General features: G+C 38.0%; 1 pseudogene; it reads right to left on the minus strand.

Annotated features, from left to right (window-relative positions):
• Nucleotides 1-6,396: 6,396 nt before the first annotated feature.
• LOC123445530 lies at nt 6,397-12,672 on the minus strand (annotated as a pseudogene).
• Between the last annotated feature and the right edge of the window lie 5,717 nt (nt 12,673-18,389).

Here is an 18,389-nt window from a genome sequence, read left to right on the forward strand (position 1 = left end):
TCTTTTTGCAAAATGGTTCTTGCATTTGTTTTAAATCATCCCGCAATCCATCTTTATGTCGGGACGAATCTTTTTTCTGTTTTACATAATACCCTCTCATTTTTATACTAATCAACCCGCAGTCTAAATTTAAGTGACGGCGAAACATTTTTTGAAGTTTTGCACGAAAGCACTTAATATTTGCATTAATTAAACCACAATTCATCTAGAATAAATATTTTTTAAATAATCATATCTTTTAAACCTAACTCCAATTGCCATATGGTATACATGAAATTTGATCAGAAACATGTGTAGACTTTGAATATGATGCTATTTTTATCTATTAACTATTGAAAAATGCTATTTAGGGTGCAACCTAAATCAGTGGCGCATAACCATCATTTCTTCGTACTAACATCGATTCGTATTGCAAATGAACATACCGCACACATTGCTCTATGCTGCTTGGCTAGAGTGAATGAGGGAAATTATTAAAAATAATAATTTACAATCCGTAGGCATGTTGTACTTCCACCAGCTTCTCTCTTTGTACATGCCCCATGATTGAAGACCCTACGTACGTTTTTTTGGGCAAAATCCACATGCATATTTACCAACAGACTACACAATTATTTTTGTAGTGAATACAAAAATTATTTTTATAGCATATACATACACTTATAAAACTTATGAAAATCAAAAGTGCATGAAGATTTATTAGGTGGTGAGTTCACATGTGGGACCACACAAATAAACAAATGCACTACCCACATGTGGGACTAGCAACCTTTCAAGAGATATAAATAAACAAATGTTATTTTTACAAGGTGTGAGACCTATCTCAAATAAAAAAATACAATGATATCCTAATATGAGAATAACATTCTTGTAAAAACACAAATTATTAATGCAAGTATGCCTTGAATTCAAAATCATGGTCTTGATTTTAGTTTCTCGTCCCAACCAATTCTTTCAGTTCCATGCCATAGCAGAAGAGGGCAAACAAATTACAATTCATTGTTGCGATTTAACTTACACACACCCTTTCTCCTATGTTCCAAATTCAAAATGTATCTCACTATAAATCTTGTGAAGGGCCTACTATGGTCGCTCGAGACTCTTTAGCAACCGCGACATGATGTTTTCATCTTTTGTTATGTTCGTGTTCTCTTTTTCGTGGTGAACCTTGCAACACCCGCAAGACACCATCATCTTATGATGATCTCCTAAGCGAGTGGTAATTCTTTGTTTATTATGGCTTCGTAGCAACGCACGGGCATTGTGCTAGTATTTTGAAAATACCCACACAATTCTTGTGATAGTCATGGACGTTAATATTGGAATCGATACATAGGGTCTTACTTTGTATTTTATTTCACTCTTCCATGCAACACACGGGCATTTTTGCTAGTAGATCATTATATACGTAAAATGACTTTATTTTTTTTAGAACAAGCGATTTTTGATAAAAAAAGAAGATAACAAACAGATATTTTAGAAATAAAAAAACAGCGCAAAAGTATTTTTTTTAGGGGTTACCAATCCGAGCAAAAGCATTTGGTAATGGGCTGTGTTAGTGCTAACCCGCTAGGGTGTTGTTAAGTCCAGTTAGGTTAGTGGTAAGTTAGTTTTTTCTCCTGGTGTCTGGTTTTCCTTTTTTTATCTTATTTCCAAAAATATTGTAAATACATATATTTCAAAACATGAAATTGAATAAAATTTCAAAATTATTAATGCCGTGTATAACAACTGTTCTTAACTAAAACAAAATGTTGATTGCATATTAAAAAACTTGTGACATTTTAAAATTGTTCATATATTTAAAAAGTCATAATTAATATTAAAAACTGCTATATTTGACAAAAAAATATAAATATCTACAAGTAAACTTTTAAATGTGTACGAAAAATGTTCATAGGATGCAAACAATATATTTATGACATTTTTAAAAATGTGCACACACTGCAAAAACTGTATTACGCATTATAGAAAATGGTTTTCTTGTATTTTGGTAAAGATGGAATACATCGAATAAATATTTCACACGTAGAATTTTTTTATACCATTTTAATGAAACAACTAGACATCAAATATCTATTTTATAGAAATGATGATCGTTGTTTTTACAAATGCTAATAAAGTATTATTAACATATGTTAAGCATCTATTAAAATGTTCGTGATGTATATGAAAACTGTAGACATAAGTAATATGTGTGTTTTGGTATTTTTATTGTGTATATAGAAAAACATGTATAAAAATAAATGTTTCAGATTTGCAAGAAACATTTACATAGAAACCCAAGAAAAACCATTACAAACAACACATATCAAAAAGTCAATCAAAAAATTAAAAAACAGGAAAAAACAGAGAAAACCGGCAAAAACACATAACTAGAATGAAGTGAAGAACCCAAAGAAAATCGGTGAAAAGGATAGGGAAATTTAAAAATTAAAAATTAATACAACCAAATAAAGAAAATGAAGTAATAAAGTACCAGTGAAAACCATAAAAAAACAAAGAAAACCATTGAACAGAATAGAAAACAGAAATTGCAATGAAGAAAAAAAAATAAAAAAAACCAGTTAAAATTTTAGAAAGAACCAAAGAAAGAACAAAAGAAAACAAAGAAAACCAGAGCATAGTTAACGTACAATCAGCGAACCACAGTGAGTGCATCCCTAGCCAATGGGCTGTCCCACTCGCGTTGGGCCTGACCAGAGAGCTCCTTCCATCTCAGTTTAAGTGACATATAACTCTCACGTTTGCCACCACTTCCCTTTCTATGTCGGGGGAGCAACTAGCTGACGAGCATTCCTCGTGAGCTTTCCAGCAATCGCTCCAGTACGCCGTCACTTGGCGCGTTTCCAGCCGCCATCATGTGTCGCGTTTTGAGCGTTTCTTTCGGCTTTTGTTTTTTTTATTTTTTTACACGCATTTTCGTCTTTTTTGAGTTTTTTTCCTGAATTTTTTGGTGATATGGTTTTTATTAGTTTTTAGTCACTTTTGGATGCAAAAAACTCATTTTTTAAAGAAAAAAGCGTTTTTTATGCGAAAAACTCTTCTTCTTTTTTTGCGAGAGGCACAGTTTTATTTTCGTGGGAGGCACAGCCGTGCCTCTTGAAAAGGAAAAAACGCGTTTTCATTTTTTGCGAGAGCCACGGTTTTGTCTTCGCGAGAGGCACGGTTTTGCTGTCGTGAAAGGCATGGTTTTGCCTTTGCGAGAGGCACGTTTCGAAAGGGAAAACGCATTTTCTGGGGTTTTTTTGCGAGAGGCACGGTTTTGCCTTTGCGAGAGGCACACCCGTGCCTCTTCCGAAAAGGGGAAAAACCCGTTTTTTGCTCTCTCTTTTTTCCGCGAGAGGCACGGTTTTGCTTCCGTGAGAGTCACGGTTTTGCTGCCTCTCGAAAAGGGAAAAAAGCATGTTTTCTGGTTTTTTCTATCGCTTGAGGCACGGTTTTTTCGTCCGTTTTTTCTTCCTTTTTTTTCATGAAAGAAAAAGTTCGTCCAAACCTATCAACATGGGATCTAGTTTTGAAGATCTCAAAGCGAGAAAGTCAGCGGTGAAAACGGTTCGAGATTTGAACGCACGGTTTAGAAGATAAAAAAGTTTTGAAAATACGGATCTATGAAAAAAGGGAAAACTCTCAGGTTGCGACAAGTGGCACACATGCATTGCGCCACTTGTCGCAACCCGTGAAAGTGGGAGTAATCGTTGGAAGGTGTATTCGTTAACTAGTGATTTTGTATGTCGGGAGTTCTTAGTTTTATCTAAGCCCTGCTCATTCAAAGAAAAGCCCAACAACATATCGTGGTGATAACAGTGAGGTAAGGCTGAAAACGTCAAACAACTCTTTGATGCCTGTCCCTGCACCGAGAATCCTATTTACCCTGTACAATGGTAGATGGGACCTCCTACTGGACGCATTTTGCATCCAATAGCGATGGCTTTGCACAGGAGGGTCGTAGCGACTGGGCACCCATTGCTAGCAAAGTGACTGGGCCGACAGTTAACCGGCTCGTTTTTTTTTCTTTTTTTAGTTATTTTCCATTTCTTTCTCTTCTTCCTTATTCTATTTTTTTTTCTGTTTCCTTTTTCAAAAAGGTTACATTTTTGTTTTTTTGAATTTATGAAACTTAAACAGCCTTTGTATCTACGAATAAAATTTCTAAATGGAAATAATTTTTACTTTCCGAAGAATGTATAAGAACACAAATAAATTTGAAAACAGGAGCATTTTAAGAACATAGAACAATATGTTTTAGAGAAGAACATTTTTAAAAAATTTGTAACTATTTTTTAAATCATGAACATTTTTTTCAACTTACGTACACTTTTTGAAACACGAACATTGTTTAAGCTTACGAACATTTTCTAAAAAGGGAAACATTTTTTAGAAAATGAAGAACACTTTTTAAATGCCGGAACATTTTTTCAAATTCTGGAACATTGTTTTAAATTCCGGAACATTGTTAAATTTTGGAACAATTTGTGAAAATTAAGAAAAAAATATCCATCAAAATTTTGGAACAATTTGTAAAAATTAAGAAATTTGGCAACATAGGTTGAAATTCACGAATATTATTTGAATTCACAAACAATATTTGAATCGACAAAAACATTTTTGAAATTCTTCAATATTTTTGAATTTACCACAAAAAATAATCTAAGTCACTACAAAACCAAAATTTCGAAAACATTTTTCAAATTTGTGAAATCCTAAACCTTATAAAAAGATAAAAACTTGTCTCCACGGAACATTATATAGGCCGTCCGAAAACGTGCGGAAGAGTTGTCCCACATCCATTAGAGGATCTATATCCAAACCCCTCAAAGTTAAAATCCAATAGCCCGATCATTGTCCGGACCGAAGAGAAAACTATAAGCCTATCAATCTGAATTCCCACTTTCTCCATATATGTCAGAACTGATCAAAACTCCTCAAATCCGAACGGATATAGGATTCCCGGACATGCCCCCACACTCCTACCTCCTCACCCAAATCCATCCAACCCCACATGCAGCCACAGAGTTTTCTGTCTCTTCTCTCTTGTGCTCCGGTGAAGAGGAGCTTTCCACCAAGGACGGAGCAAAGCTCACACACCGGTGCTCGCCGCGGTCGGAGAGGAGCTCACCTCCGTGTCGGTTCAGAGCTCACCCGCATCGGTCTCGGTGCATGTGCACGACCACAAATGTAATACAGTTCCTGTTTGTGCATGTCATGCAAGAACAACAAGATAAACTTACTGAAACAAATGAAGAAGCTCGTGAACCTACTGTGGAGCAACAACAACGAGTAAGGAGCTGTAATGCAGATCTCGACAAATGCCATAAGTACTGCTCCTAGTACTACAACTCCATCAATAATTATTTGCATTGGAGGAATAATAATTGTAGAACTTATGGACTAGGCAGTAATGCAACTTTTATGGATTTGCAATTTGCTATTAAAGCAAACTGCTGCTTATTCACTATAATACCTGCTCACAAGATCACATTAGCCGGAGGAGGACAACTCTTACTGATTCTTACAGTACCGATTGCACTTTCACTCTGGATAAGCATGAATTCCAACATACCTTCGAAGTGTTGGATTTACTTAATCATGATGTGATACCTAAAAGTGATTTACTTTCATTGCATAATCCCATGTAAGTGGAATTCGGCACTAACAAATTGCTTATCAATACGCATGGGAAGGAACTAGTTTCGTTCGCCATTGCTTATCAAATCTGGCCATCACTGTTGGGTGGCAGAAAATGTCTGGATTGCTGGTCCGAACATTTGGGTGTAATTTGTTCATCTGCGTTGAAGTTCAGCCCCGAGGATGCGATTCGTCGGGCAACCCAATGAAGAAAACGAGATTGGTATTGTCTGGGACTGGCATAGGGTGATAGGTGCGAGGCAACGGACTCATGCGCACTAGCAGGGAAGCAGAGCAACAAACGATGTCACTTCGCCCCGGATAGTCATTGATGACATATATGTGTAGCTAGTGTTGCAGCTATATATGCACATAATTTTTTATCTGAACCCGTTTCTTTCCCACGGTGCATTCTCACAGTTTCATAAAAAAAATGTTTGTACAGAACTAGCAAAGGAAAACAAGCCTAAGCTACAGGTGCATAAAATTGCTCAGCGCAGTTGGCTCGTCATCAATTGTTTGATAATCATGGTTCTCTTTCTTTATGAAAGCAAATGATATTCCACTACTACAGTATTGCACTTTTTCTAGTTTCTTTAGCGGTTGCGATAATTGCAGATACACGCAGCATCACCATGTTCAACAGCAAGGCAAATAGAAGCTACATCTTGCAATAATATCACAAAAGCTTGTGTTTCAGCATCACCACCAGCAGCCGTGCAGCCTGCAGAATCAGAAAAGGTTCACCGTACCACAACATATTTACCATATAAGTTAACGACCACTTAAACTTTTGGTGCTTGACACAGGACTAGTCACTCAAACAACTTGGTTCGCTGTCAGGGACTGGGTAGAAGGAAGATGAAACACGCCGCCGCCTATATATTTACACAACATCACTTATTCACTATTGCGGCGATGAACCGCACCACACATACGGGACAGTCATAAGTTCTGATATTCTCCACTCAACCATAACAAGCATTATAGAACCCTAAGGTTGGTAAGGAACGCCCCACAAAATTCCAGGAAAAGGAGCTGAGGTCCGGTAACTCTCTGAATATCTAGCAGGTACTTGTCATCCTTGGTCTTGTAAAGCTGTAGAAAAAAATTTGAGAGCCAAACAGACAGCATATATATACCATCCATGCGAATTGTAACACCTGAAGCATATACTATATGACGAACCAATACCATGCAGCCTTAAAACTTGGGAAGCTCTTTGGTTTAGAGAGTGGATTTTCAGCTCCCGGGTGCCTAGGCACCCTCTATGAACAGTAAAATCAAAATAAATAGAAAATAAAATAAGAAAAATCTGAAACTTTGCAGCATCAAAGATGATGAAATTTTGTAGGTGTTCGCAAGTTTTCATGCCAAAAAACTATTTGAGGAGCTCTACACACGGAAAATATTTCAATGCTTGAAGTTTTGAGCACTTTTACCGCTGTAATCTAAAACTTGTTTGTACATCTTTCTCTACATGATATTTTGACATGAAAACTTGTAGGAACCTAAAAACTTTGATCATCGTTGATGCTGCAAAGTTTCAGATTTTTTTTATTTTGTTTTTTATTTTTTTGATTTTACTGTTCATAGAGGGTGCCTAGGCATCCGGGAGCTATCACACATTTCTCTTTGTTTTATCAATACGAATCAGTAGACCATGTTGGCAACAGCAGACGCATGCTGGACATTATAAATTTTTTTTTCTTCGAAAAGGAGGTTATCCCCCGGCCTCTGCATCAGAACGATGCATGCGGCCACTGCTGGACATTATAATGGTCACTTGGTAACAATGATGAACTGAATATATTGGCTAGTCTTTGCGACATTGAGTAGAAAATCAAGCATTTTTCTTGTTATTTCAAAAGAATACGTTAGTAGTATGTAGAAAGTGAGATTGCACACCTGGATTTCAAACTTGACTACGGCGGGTAGCCTCCCATCAGCATTGCCATTATCCATGATGGTAGAGTCATCAACAAAGTTGTGGTTGGAATCTAACAACATATCACTGACCTGAGGAAACCCAGGGCACCACCTGCATTTCATGTTGTAGTGTCCATTCTTCTTCCAGCAGACATTTAATTCCTTAAGTGCCTTTAGAACCTCAATCATTATATTACGAGGGTGAGCTCCGGACTGCTGGATAAGTGATGCATTAGCTCAACAGCTGGATGTGCAAAAGAAAGTGAATTAATGTGGACGATGTGCAAGACCTGCAACCCAATAGCCTATTTCCTTTGTACGGGGTAATATGGCCGTAAGCCACCACCTTGAGAATCATTGATTCCTGGAAGATAATTCCTGGTACTTGGGCTTGCCGATTCCGATAAGGTAAACTCATTAAAACTCCTATCCTAGAGAACCATCCATTCAGAAAGTTAATAGTGCTTAAACCTTTAATGCCTTAAACAAGTCACAGATGATGCAAATGTGGACTAACCATGAGATGTTGGCGGTCAGCCCCCAAATAGCCACTAGTAGACCGGAACCGATTGTCCAAGAGCAAGTAATATGCAACAGTTTCCTGGAAAACATTAATTGTCTATAGTCAGTTATGAAAACTGAATGGAATGAACCACCGATTTTTGTTTGAATATACCTCATTTTGCAGCCTATTCCACAGCGATTCACACACATGATCTTTATCATATCCTAGGTTGACAACCTCTCGGAGGATATCTTCATCAATCTTCAGAAATGAACATATATCAAATCAGCATATCATTGCCATAGAAACGACATTAGAGAGCTTGCTACTTGCGCTGATCCATATTAGTTGTCGCTGATTTACTATAACTTTACACTAAATCTCATCATTTAGTATAACTTTATACTAAATCTCATAATTTAGTATAACTTTATACTAAATCAGCGACAATTAATATGAATTGGACATAGTAGTTTTTTTATATAAATAAAAAGGCATTGCAAGGTGACTTGAGGTGCTACCTTTTCATCTCGTGATGACTACCAATAGTAAGGAATTATCCCATAATTTTATATCGTTACATGACATTTAACTTTCATAATCTCTAACCACAAGAAAGTTCTTTTCATGATATTTGAGCCACAGCTGATGGATAGCTTTGTTGTTTGACTAGTTTTTCTCTCTCTCGAGTAACCAGCAGAATCACTGCCTATCAGTTAAGCATTAGAATTCGTTTTACAGTTAATCATGTGCATGACAAAGATGACGGTATGTAGACTACTCGCCAAATAAAATTTTATACAAGCTATGAAGGTGGATATCTGAGAACAGAGCATCGCACTGTCGGCGTTCTCTTCTTTATAAAAAATGAATTGCATGTTCGACAAAGAAGAAACTTTGAGCCACAAGTTTGACCGTTCCTTTCTACAATACTTTGTTTGCAAATGTTACATTAAGATTATACCCATACAAATAGCATTTTATGTCAAAAGTATCGATGTTAGTTTTCCTACGATCCATCCAAGATCCTGTATGTATTAGTGGACAAAGGCTGAAAAGTTTTACTGTGCACGTATGATAGTCGCTTGAAATGTGAAATAGTCGGTTACCATTTTGGCTTGCTGCGCCTTATATGGGGGAGGTACTGCCAGGTAGCAAGGAAGGTGATTCTTAAACCATGGGTGGACTCGAATTTCATGAATTGTGATCCTCTTCATCGGATCAATATTAAGCAATTTTGGGATCAAATCCCTTGCAGAATCAGATAAATAGCTTGGAAGGATATAAGTACCTCCCTGGAACACCAAACAAGGAGCGTCAAATATCTAGACAGTAAATGACTGCTAAAGTGCAACTAATCTACAAAAGGTATACACTTGTCTCAGATCCAAATTAATCTACATATGTGCTGTCTCACCTTTATCTTTCTGAACAGGCTAGGAATATTGTCATCATCAAATGGAACAGAGCCACAAAGAAGAGCATAAAGTATCACCCCACAGCTCCAAACATCAACCTCAGGTCCAGCATAATATTTACCTGAGATAACCTGTGCACAAACACTCACTAAGCTATTAACACCGATGATGCGTGTGAAGCACGAGGATAAAGACTGAAGTAATAAAAATAAGTAAATACCTCTGGTGCAGCATAGTTTAGACTCCCACAACTAGTCTTCAGAAAATGGCCATCATGCATGACATTACTTAACCCAAAGTCAGCAAGTTTCACATTATATTTGGAATCAAGTAACAGGTTTTCTGGCTTTAGATCACGATGAACAACCATGTTTCTGTGGCAGTGTTCAACACCACCTATAATCTGTTCAAGAATTTTTTCATAAAAACAATTGAGACAAAACCTCAATATGCATTCAGTGAATCAGAAAGAACCCTTCAAGTTACATATTCGCCTTCAGAAGGATATACCATCTCTTTATGTTTTAAAAGAACAATTTAATTTAAGTACCGAGACTAAGACAATCAAGGCATGAAGAATAAGTGGGCATTTAAACGAAAAAACTGATTTAATTGGTGATACTAAGATAACCAAGGCATCAGATGATGAAGAAACCCGAGTGATGCAACAACAATCAAGGCATCAAGAACACATTAACTTGTTGATCAGCTCAACCCAAAAGACAAACCATTTACCATGGAAAGCTTGCAGCCTAATGTAGTACAGGTCATCAGCTAAAGGATTTTTCTTTTCAGTAACTGACCGGTCGAATCCGGCCCGTTGGTTATCAGCAAGGAATGAAACGTACTGGCCACTGTACCAGCAACAACTTAGCGTATGCTATGTGTTAAATATAATATATTTGTACGGTAGAAGTTTTTGAATTGGAAATTCGTTTGAAAATTTCATGCGAAAAAATACTTATATTCAGAGATTTTCTGGAAAACGGTTTTTTCCGGAGCCCTCCCAAAAAAAAAAGGTATCCAGAACACAAATTGTTTGCTAAAACTTAGTCAACGAATGCAAACCGAGAAAATTGATCATGATTTGTATAGCAGGCACGCGAGGAATCTGGACAGCGAACAATTTTCCAGTATGTCCATACATTTCACGATCAAAATAAGAAGATCAGCGAAGTTCATTAATGAACACCTATTTTTATTCCCAAAAAAATGTGTTCCTACATGCCAAGATCAGAAAAGGCACCTGCTGGAACATTCGACGAGCCTCATCCTCCTGTAACCGCCCATTCTCAATAATGTAGTCCAATAGCTCGCCATTATTGCAATGTTCCATCACAACGAATATATTCTTAGGTGTCTCTATGACCTCATAAACCCGGATGATATGAGGGTGAATGAAGTCAATGAACAATCTCAATATCTTGATTTCTCTATTTGCTGGAAACAAGATATGAGAAAACAATTGAAGTAAAACATTAGACATTGAGCCTATGAAGAAATTGCAGCTGAAAATTCTACTAATTAACTCGCAGCAGGAAGACAAGGTGAACTTTCTTCTTAGCCAAATCCGAATGTGTTCTAGACTAATGTACTTTATCTCGACTAATTGATTAACAAGGAACCAGGAATACACCCACAAGTCTGACCGGCACTGAAAGAAGATAACTCGAAATCTTGAACAAGCAAGCCGAATGTATCCTGGACTAGTGTACAAGGAGGAGGCATACCTTTCTCTTCCATTTCCATAGTTTCCATTTTACGACGGTTCAGAATCTTTATAGCAACTCTCTGTCCTGTAAGCTTATGCTCTGCAACCTTCACATCTCCAAATGTGCCTAGACCTAATGTTTTGCCCAGATTGTAGTTCTTTAACACTTCAGAATGTCCGCCTCCTCTGTTGTTCCCATCCATATTCACTGTGTCAAAACAAGAGAAAAGATATGTGTGATTCAGCAAACAGTTTTACAGTTCAAGGTCGGACACAAGATTGATGCACCCCCTTGAACTTGTGAAACATATGCGTCAAGATACCAGTTACGCTGAATATACTGATCATGAATAACAGGAAAGATTTGCAGCATGCCACTTGTTAGAGACCGTCCTTGAGTGTGAAATGAGTGGGCAGGCCATAAAAGACCACTATGGCCTATGGGACATGAATGGCGATGGCAAGTGTGGCCAATGGTCAACGAAATGGGTGCAGTTCCCTCGCCAAATTTGGGCAAAGTTTCTTAAAAAGGTTCACAATGACTAGGCATGTGATGTATGCGTGGTAAGCATGGAAGAGACAGAACAACTGGGCTCAGAAAACAAGAGAGAATAATAAATGAAACATGAGTAGTACTCAATAAGTGTGCACACATATCTTCAGGATCAGAATCCTTCGCTCCGTAGGTAGGAGATCTTTTCGACCATACGTAGGAGTAAATTTGGGGAAAGTGAGATCGATCGGCCGACCAACCGATCAATCAATAAACCAACTGATTAACCGATTAGTCAGTAATCAAGACTTTCATCTCCAAGCATGATGATGAGGTGAATGTTCGCCCACGGCCGGCAAAGATCTCAGTTGGAGGCAAGAAGCAAGAAGCTGGAGCAGAGCAGAGAAGATGAGCAGACAAAGAAACTACTCGTAGTAAATTCCTCACTTGACCCAAAAGCCGAATGGACAAGCAGAAGCAGGACTCCCTCAGAACACCACCCAAACAGCTATCTACCACGCCAAGCTAGCAACGAGGACGAGGCAGAATCGCTAAGCTCCGGCAAGAATCGCAGCAAAGATGAGCAGGGCGATTGCGCCAATTACCTGGGCAAATCACAAATCCGCCCGGACAGAGTGAGGGAGGCGACGAGAGCACCGTCCCAGTGGAGCGGATCGAATCGAGAGTGGCCGTTTGGGGGTCGATCGGCCGGTCGTTGTCTACTCCGGGGGTGGGAGGGACTGAGGGAGCTTTAGGCTCGAAGCAAGAGCTGCTTTAGGTGGGGACGGCGCAACCGGGGAAAGGGAAAGGCTTTAGGCTTGAGCATCAGCATCATCGCGCACGTACGTGTCGGCTCCCACCCGCGCCGCTCGCTGACTTGTTGCTGTGATGGATCGATCGCCTCGCGCCTCTCGTCTCGTGTCCCCGCCGTTTCTTCCTCTTTCTCCTGCGTCGTTTCCATATTTCTCTCCTTCCGTTTCCATCGATTCCTCCGTCCGTCCGCCTTGCGGCCGGTGACGCGGCGCTGATGCGAATTTATGCATGCCGGCGTTGGCGGTGGGTGGGATTCGTCGGTGTTACGTGCGCCACGAGGACGTTGGCTATATAATTGGGTGCATGCGCACGTTGCAATGTTTTCCTCGAGCTTCATTTGTCAGTTTATAAGCAACACCGTATAAGTTTACATCACGTGCGTACGTCCTGAGAAGGTAGTCCTTATCCTACCCCGACCGGGCCAGATTTCAAGCCAGACTTGACACAATGCCTCAAGTCAAAATCTTAAGCCTGAGCTCGGCCCAAAACATGGAAACATTGTCCTCTTTTAATTAAACTAAAAATATTTTGAGGGTATTTTAATATGTTTGTACACCTATTTTCAATTCAAATTATTAAATTTATAATGCCATTTAGGATATGTCATTAGTGGAAAACGGGCCTTTGGCCGGGACCATTTAGTCCCGACCTGCCTCTGGGCCGGGACTAAAGGCCCGGCCTAGTCCCGGCCACGTCGCCCCAATTCTCAATGCCTCCCTCGAGGCTTTAGTCCCGGCCCGTAAGGAGCCTTTAGTCCCGATTCGTGTTTTAAACCGGGACTAAAGGGCTATGCGATGGGCAGTGATGGTGGCAACCGTTCGTATCCCCCTTTAGTCCTGGTTGGTGGCTCAACCCAGGACTAAAGGCCTAACACGTGGCCTGCCGTAGTGGTGGCAACCGTTGTTATACCTCTTTAGTCCCGGTTGGTGGCTCAACCCGGGACTAAAGGCCCAAACGGTTTGCATCCCGCATCGTTTCGGGCGATGAAAAGCACGAACCGAAACGTACAGTCGCCATTTCTCTGTTTCTTCTTCTCTCGCTCTCCCTCTCTGTTCTTCTCCTCTCTTCTTCCCTTCTCTTCTTCCACCATGCCAACTAGCTTTCATGAGGTGCTCGCACATGGCACGACCAAGCTCCATGTCGTGTACACGAACCTGAGCAGAGAGGTGTCGTTTTTTCTTCAACAGTTGAAGGAACGATGGTTTGACAACGCAGTGGATCATGATAAGTTCTTGGGGCTTGAGCTGGAGTACACGGCCGATCAACGCAGTGTTACCGTCATCCAACTATGCTTCGCACGCCATGTCTTGATCTTCCAATGGGCGAGGTAAGTTTTGAGGCTTTCTTTGATCCAAGATAATGACATTGTAAGTTTATTTGTTTCAATCATAGTTGGCTCCCTTCAAATAGTTGTAGTGAAACAATTTTGATTAGTTGAAGGGGAGCACAATCTAATTGGAATAGTGTTCCATAATCTGAAAAATCGTATTTGATTAGTTGAAGGGGAACACAATCTGATTGGAATAGTGTTCCATAATCTGAAAATTCGTATTAGAATCAACTAGTGTTTAATATGTTCCATTGGAATCATAGTTGGTTCGCTTCAAATAGTTGTAGTGAAACATTTTTGATTAGTTGAAGGGAACACAATCTGATTGGAATAGTGTTCCACAATCTGAAAATCTGATTGGTTCAATATGTTCCATTGAAATCATAGTTGTAGTGATACAATTTTATGCGGTGTTCTTTGATCCAAGGTTATGAAAATTGAATATAGCTAGTGATCTCTCTAGGTTCCATTGGATAGCAATATGATATGTCATAGTCATGAAATTTGCATATAGCTAGTGATCTCCCTAGGTTCCATTGGATAGCAATATGATATGTCATAGTCATGAAAATTGCATATAGCTAGCGATCTCTCTAGGTTCCATTGGATAGCTATAGTGATCTCTCTAGGTTCCATTGCATATGTTCTATGAGAATCCTAAAGATAATTTTCTCTTTAGTTATAGTGAAACATGTTTCCTTATTGCAGCAGTATGTAACATTTGTTCCATTTTAATTTGTTTCTGTTGCAGGAGTGACAAGCATTGTCCAGAACTCATGGACTTCCTTCGCAGCGGCATCACTTTAGCTTCCGTTGACATAAGGAATGACAAGCTGAAGATGAGGCACAACTTCGGTATTAAGATACCAGCTGGTTGCCTCGTTGATCTCCAAACGATATTCAGGCTTCGACATGACAGGACTTCGATGGCTCATATGGCAGTTGCCTTGATCGACGATTCATATGGTGATATGAAGACCAGTTTCCCAAAGTCTCAGCACAAACTTTGGGAGAAGGGCCCACTTGATGATATCAACATTGAGTATGCAGCAAAAGATGCATACGTTTCATACGAGTTGTACCGCAAGATTCGAGTCGTCCACTATGGCCAGCGTCACCTCGAGGAAGGTGGACATTCTGATTTAGATGATTCGGACGAGTAGTGTTCTGAACGTCGAACACTTGTATATATATCTATGGTAGCTATTATTATGTACTGTTTGGACTAGTATCATGTACTTCTTGGACCAATTTATATATGTCTAGTTTCTGTTTGTGCCATTATAGTTTCCAAATTTGAATGGTTTAGCCCTTTCTAACTTCATTTGCTACTTTTGAATGGTTTAGCCCTTTCTAACTTCATGGTATCATGCATTTCGACCACATATATATACAAAAAGTCTTCAGTTCAAATAAGTTTAAAAAATGAAATCCCTTTTGTAACAGATCTGTTTTTGATTAAAACAGTCATTTAAAAATGAAAGACCATTAGTCCCACGTGGCGTGCAGCGGAACCACGTGGCGTGCCGCGGAACCACTTTTGTTGTGGGGGTCGCTTCTCCTTCTTCTCCTTGTGCTAGATATTGGTTATGCACTAGGGGAAGTAGGAGTAGAGACCATCATCGACGGTTGAAAAATCAGGTGAGCTAGTGTCCACCATATATGAGAGTAGAAGAATGTCGTCTCTTATTGCGGGGGTCGCTTCTACTTCGAGAGAGATTGTCCATTTTGTGATGTGCCTTTGAATGGTGCATTTTGAACACACAAAAAGTATGGAGTTCAAATAAGTTCAAAAAAATGAAATCCCTTTGTAAGAGATGAGTTCTCGTTCGAAACGCTGCTACTTCGAGAGAGATTGTCCGTTTTGTACACGAACTGCATCCAGTTTTTGTCGTAGCCCTCTCAACTTTTTAACACATGCTATGTGGGTGAAATGATGATAGCATGCCAACTTTCAACATTTTCAGAGTTCATTTGTAGTGCTTTTCAATTTCAGGGTCAACTAGCTCAAAAAAAAAATAAGTAAATGCACGAAATATACCAAATGAACTCAGAAATTGTTGAAATTTTGTGATGTGCCTTTGAATGGTGCATTTTGAACACACAAAAAGTATGGAGTTCAAATAAGTTCAAAAAAATGAAATCCCTTTGTAAGAGATGAGTTCTCGTTCGAAACGCTGCTACTTCGAGAGAGATTGTCCGTTTTGTACACGAACTGCATCCAGTTTTTGTCGTAGCCCTCTCAACTTTTTTACACATGCTATGTGGGTGAAATGATGATAGCATGCCAACTTTCAACATTTTCAGAGTTCATTTGTAGTGCTTTTCAATTTCAGGGTCAACTAGCTCAAAAAAAAAGTAAATGTACGAAATATACCAAATGAAGTCAGAAATTGTTGAAATTTTGTGATGTGCCTTTGAATGGTGCATTTTGAACACACAAAAAGTATGGAGTTCAAAAAAAATGAAATCCCTTTGTAAGAGATGAGTTTTCGTTCGAAATGCTGCTACTTCGAGAGAGATTGTTCGTTTTGTACACGAACTGCATCCAGTTTTTGTCGTAGCCCTCTCAACTTTTTAACACATGCTATGTGGGTGAAATAATGATAGCATGCCAACTTTCAACATTTTCAGAGTTTATTTGTAGTGCTTTTCAATTTCAGGGTCAACTAGCTCAAAAAAATAAGTAAATGCACGAAATATACCAAATGAAGTCAGAAATTGTTGAAATAGTTTTGATTATCATAGTTTTGTCAAATTCTCAAATATGCAAAAAGAATTTTTAATAAACATAGTTTTTAATTGAAAATAACAAAATAGATAATAGTTTGGATAGTCAAAATAATTAATTATGAAAATAAAAAACATTTTTGCATTATTTATTTAATTTGAAACACTTTTCATTATCATAGTTTTGTCAAATTCTCAAATATGCAAAAAGAATTTTCAATAAACATAGTTTTTAATTGAAAATAACAAAATAGATAATAGTTTGGATAGTCAAAATAATTAATTATAAAATTAAAAAATAGTTTTGCATTGTTTATTCAATTTGAAACACTTTTCATTATCATAGTTTTGTCAAATTCTCAAATATGCAAAAATAATTTTTAATAAACATAGTTTTTAATTGAAAATAACAAAATAGATAATAGTTTTGATAGTCAAAATAATTAATTATGAAAATACAAAATAGTTTTGCATTATTTATTCAATTTGAAACACTTTTCATTATCATAGTTTTGTCAAATTCTCAAATATGCAAAAAGAATTTTTAATAAACATAGTTTTTAATTGAAAATAACAAAATAGATAATAGTTTGGATAGTCAAAATAATTAATTATGAAAATAAAAAATATTTTTGCATTATTTATTTAATTTGAAACACTTTTCATTATCATAGTTTTGTCAAATTCTCAAATATGCAAAAAGAATTTTTAATAAACATAGTTTTTAATTGAAAATAACAAAATAGATAATAGGTTGGATAGTCAAAATAATTAATTATGAAATTAAAAAATAGTTTTGCATTGTTTATTCAATTTGAAACACTTTTCATTATCATAGTTTTGTCAAATTCTCAAATATGCAAAAAGAATTTTTAATAAACATAGTTTTTAATTGAAAATAACAAAATAGATAATAGTTTGGATAGTCAAAATAATTAATTATGAAAATAAAAAATAGTTTTGGATTATTTATTCAATTCGAAACACTTTTCATTATCATAGTTTTGTCAAATTCTCAAATATGCAAAAAGAATTTTTAATAAACATAGTTTTTAGTTGAAAATAACAAAATAGATAATAGTTTGGATAGTCAAAATTATTAATTATGAAAATACAAAATAGTTTTGCATTATTTATTCAATTTGAAACACTTTTCATTATCATAGTTTTGTCAAATTCTCAAATATGCAAAAAGAATTTTTAATAAACATAGTTTTTAATTGAAAATAACAAAACAGATAATAGTTTGGATAGTCAAAATTATTAATTATGAAAATTGAAAAAATTGAAACTATATTCGAAATCATAGAGAAAATTCAATCTAAATTCAATATAGTTACAATTTTCAGTGAGTTTAAGCCCGTAAGCCTGCTTTAGAGAGGAGCTCGATGGAGAAGCTGCGACGGGGCTTATAAACAAGTGTTAGTCCCCCTCGTTGGGCGAGGTGGGACTAAACTTATCGTACAGCCGAGGAGGGGCTTTAGTCCCGGTTGGAGCCACGCCCCGGGACTAAAGACCCCCTTTAGTCCCGGTTGGAGCAACGCCCCGGGACTAAAGACCCCTTTTCGGCAGGCGAGGAGGCGGGAAATGAGGGGCTTTAGTCCCGGGCCGTGGCTCCACCCGGGACTAAAGGGGGTCTTTAGTCCCGGTTGGAGCCATGCACCGGGACTAAAGATCCACCTATATAAGCGGGACTTCGAAAAGTTCCAACCCAAATCGTCCATTTCTCTTCTTCTTCCTCTCGTTCTCCTGCCCGGCGCGGCACAGCGACGAACTCGACGACGCCGTCACACTGCCCGACGTCCTGCTCGCCGCGCCGTCCTCCTCGCCGC

The sequence above is a fragment of the Hordeum vulgare genome, chromosome 3H (assembly GCF_904849725.1).
Source record: "Hordeum vulgare subsp. vulgare chromosome 3H, MorexV3_pseudomolecules_assembly, whole genome shotgun sequence".
NCBI classification, from domain to species: domain Eukaryota; kingdom Viridiplantae; phylum Streptophyta; class Magnoliopsida; order Poales; family Poaceae; genus Hordeum; species Hordeum vulgare.